Genomic DNA, 4,354 nt, shown 5'->3' with positions numbered 1-4,354 from the left:
ATGCAGTTAGTTTAAATGTTCAGCTTATATTGTTCCTTTTGCACCTCTTCTTTAGAGTTTCAGTTGCCCAGATGATTTGCACTTTGATATTAATTTATTAATACAAACTATTATTTTCATTTATAATTGATTTAATTATTTATTAATGAACAATATTTAATTTTAACTTGTATTTAATATCAGTAAGTATCAGTATGTAAATCCACTAGGTTCTCTTGGATTATGGCACCTTTTGATATGCCTTACTAGTAGATCATTTGATGACCAGTTAATTGAACTGGGCAGTTGGAGTGGAGAAAATACAAAACAAGAAGAACAATAACGTACAAAAGGAAAAGCAGAAACAGATAAACCTGCATTATTTGCAAAAATTATCAGGATTCTGTACTGCTTCCTAATTTTGGCTGTCATTTTATCCTGTTTATGCAGCAACCAGAATACAATGAAAAATTTCCCACTTCCTCCAGAATGGTGGTCAGATTCATGTGTTTGAAAAGCACACAGATACCAGCTGGACTTTATTGCACACACTGAAGACATTCAGCTCTGCTCCTAACATTTGCTGCCTAAATAACAAAGGCTCTTAGAATGAATCATGAAACTAAAAATAGCTTCTAGTACCTTTCAAAAGGATTTTCACTTACGAAAGGATTTTCACTTAGAAGAAAAGCGCTTTAGCCTGTGGAACCTTCTGTTTCATTCTCTTATGTAAACAAGAAAGAACAACAGGTAGCATAAGTTACTGATGTTTTCAATTTAGTCTTACGGAGAGATGGACTACTACTCAGTGACTTGAAGACAGAGCTACATCAAATAACCTGGAAAAAAACTAAACTGGACTCTTTTAGGTCTCAATTTATTTAAATTAAGTAATAAATCTGATTTATAAAATATTATTCTATTAAAGTAAATGTTAATAGTATGAGCTTTGGATCATACATACATAGACCATATAAGTCCTCACCTATAAAACAAATGTGAAAATATCTAATAAGATTTTGGGGATGATTAAATAGCAAAATATAAATCAATGACTTAACACATAGTGAGTCTTCGGTGTTGTTATTACAAGAATGCTGTAGAATACCAACAAACTGGGTATAGAGGGAACACATGTCAACATAATAAAAGCCATATATGACAAGCTCACAGCTAACATCATACTCAATGGTGAAAACCTAAAAGCTTTTCCTCTAGATCAGGAACAATACAAAAATGCCCAGCCCACTCTCACTACCTTTATTCAACATAGTACTGGAAAACCTATCCTGAGCAAATCTGCATGAAAAATACATAAAAGGCATCCAAACTGGAAAGGAGGAAGTAAAAGTGTCTCTATTTGCACATAACATATACAGAAAATCCCAAGGCTCCATCAAAAAACTTTTAGAACTAATACACAAATTTAGTAACATTTCAGGGTAAAACATCAATATATAAAAATCTGTTGCTTTTCTATACACAAATAAGGACTCATCAAAAAGAGAAATTAAGAAAACAATCTCATTTACAATTGCATCTAAAAGGAGAAAATATCTAGGATAAATTTAACAGCTACTATGCAGCTACTATGGAAAAGAGTACAGAGGTTCTTCAAAAAATTAAAAATAGAACTACCACATGGTCCTACAATCCCACTTCTGGGTATATATTCAAAGGAAATGAAATCACTATATTTATTTTTCCAAATAACTATCTTGAAGAGATATCTGCATTCCCATGTTTGCTGCAGTATTACTCACAGTAGCTAATATATACAAACAACCTAAGTGTCCATCAATAAGTAAATGGGTAAAGAAGATGTGAGATATATATCTATATCTATATATAGATATGGATATAGATATATATAGATGATATATATCTATATATAGATATAGATATATATAGATATATAGATATATATAAATACACACACACACACACATTAAAATATTATTCAGCCATCAGAAAGAAGGAAATCCTGCCATTTATAACAACATGGATGGACTCTGAGGGCATTATCCTAATGAAGTAAGCCAGACAGAGAAAGACAATACAAATATTGTATATCACTTATGTGTGGAATCTAAAAAAAAAAAAAAAAAAAAAAAATCAAACTCATATTAACAGAGATAGAAAAGTGGTTGCCAGTTGCTGGGGGCAAGGTTGGAGGAATAGGGAAATGTTGGTAAAAGTATACAAAAATAAAGGGACGCCTGGGTGGTTCAGTTGGTTAAGCATCTAGCTCTTGATTTCAGTTCAGGTCATGATCTCACAGTTCTTGAGTTTGAGCCCTGTGTCAGGGACCTATCTCATGGTTCATGAGTTTGAGCCCTGAGTCAGGCTTTGCACTGACAGTGCTGAGCCTGTTTGAGATTCTCTCTCTCTCTCCTTGCCCCTCCCTCACACTTGCTCTCTCACTCTCTCTCTCTCAAAAATAAATTTAAAAACTTAAAAAAATAATAATACAATAGAATAGAGCAGAAGAGCGTGAACTGGAAAATAGATAGTTAGGAAGCCCAAATTTTACTACTGGATCTGCTACGAATTAACTATATAACTGGAGTCAAGAGTCTTAATTTATCTATGAGTAAAATCAGGGAGTTGGCTAGATGTTCCCTATATTTTTGAGCTCTAACATTATATGATTGTGAATAATTGCTTCTCGGCCTTTTGGCTAAGATCAAGTGTAGTATATGATTATGAATAAACAACACAATTACCAACTCCCCTTTCACATTATGCAGTATAGACCTAAATCTAAGGTCTGTTGGCTACCTAAATCTAAGGTCTTATGACTTTTAAGTTGGATAAAATACTCCTGGGATAACTATTCCATCTGCTTGATTAGTCAATAACTTGGAACTGAAGACTAGGTATGTATGTGGCCATAAGAGTGTATGCTCTGGAGCCAGTATTAGCTTTATGACCTTGGTCTAGTCAGTTTCCTTGCCTATATAATGGAAACAGTAAGGGTATCTAACATCATAAAGTTGTGCAATGGAATGGATTCACACATGGAAAACACTTAGAACTGGGTTTGGCAAGGATAAGAGCTCAATAAACACTGGCACTATTATCACCTTAATTTTTTATTCCTTTTATTTCTTTTATAGTCATTTATTGTTTATTAATGAGATTACATAAATCTTTAAAAAATAACATACTTTAAAATGCTACATTAATATGTAATCCTTACAATCTCTTTAAAAAGTAGATGGAAAAACAAAGGAGAAAACCCTAGTTTGATTATTTCTTTAGATAGAGCTAACCTAACTGCTTGAAATCTCTTCCCATTGCAACTGAGTTTTCTGAAGAAATCTGGTCAAATTTAAAGTATAAAGTGAGATTCACCACCCAAAGGCCTTCCTGTTAGAAATCTCTAAAGACCAGTTGAGCTTTGCTCCACTCTCATCAAAATCTCGAATAGACTCTATTAACATATTGACTTGATTTTTATCACCTTTTATCTCTAATCAAAAGGCCTCTTCAAAATTAAAGGGGTTTCCAGCATTATCTGAACAGATGAAAGCTTTAGTGGCCCTAGTTTTTGAGGGTTTGCTAAGCATCAGACTATTCTCAACTTCCCAAATGTTGTATGTAATACTCAAAATTAACCTGTGAGGTGAGTATCATTACAATTTTACATGTGAGAAAGACCCTAGCAAATAGGAAATGGTAAAGCCAGGATTTTTGACCCAAATTTCAAGTTACTTACTCTTTCCACAATAATACATAGTAAGAGTAGAGTGAGAGGAAGGAAGGAAGGTAAAAGGGAAGGAAAGAAACAAGGACTTCCAGGAGCTCTGAAATCATGGCTCCTCTACATTCCTTGAATTCCTGTAAGCCTGACACAGCAATCATTACCCTCTCAACAGTCTCCCTATCTGCCCTTAGTCCAGTCATTAGAAAAGTCAAGCTGCATCCTATAGCAGAGTGTAGAAGATGTGGCTTTGGGCAGCGTGGTAGACTCTGTCTTTTAAGTGGGATATAGAGCACATTTTCATTGAATATCTTGGATTTCTGGAAGGTTCTCTGATGTCCTCAAAAATCTATATCAAATAATCTCCTAAACTGCTTTATATATAGAGACTGGTTTATATATGGAGAAACACAAAACACACAAACAGGCAAACCTTTCTGTGAAACACTCTAGTATCTTGCTACCTAGCTTATCCAAGTTAAACATCAAATATCAGTTAAAAGCAAGAGTATTAAGTAGTAAAGAATTATGTGTAAAAGGTCAAAACCTGAAACACTAGCCCTGAAGTTAAAACTCTCCTTGCTAGATTGGCAAGAATGATTGGCATCTGGTGATAATAACTGAATTCACCCCATCTCTATCCTTGTTACACTGCTGTGGGGTATAGAT

General features: G+C 33.9%; 1 pseudogene; it reads left to right on the top strand.

The window, feature by feature from the left end:
* Positions 1-2,639: 2,639 nt before the first annotated feature.
* LOC123610093 lies at positions 2,640-2,843 on the top strand (annotated as a pseudogene).
* Positions 2,844-4,354: the final 1,511 nt, after the last annotated feature.

The sequence above is a fragment of the Leopardus geoffroyi genome, chromosome B2 (genome assembly GCF_018350155.1).
Source record: "Leopardus geoffroyi isolate Oge1 chromosome B2, O.geoffroyi_Oge1_pat1.0, whole genome shotgun sequence".
NCBI classification, from domain to species: domain Eukaryota; kingdom Metazoa; phylum Chordata; class Mammalia; order Carnivora; family Felidae; genus Leopardus; species Leopardus geoffroyi.
The sequence above is the reverse complement of the archived record's forward strand: the minus strand, read 5'-3'. Positions and strand labels throughout refer to the sequence as shown.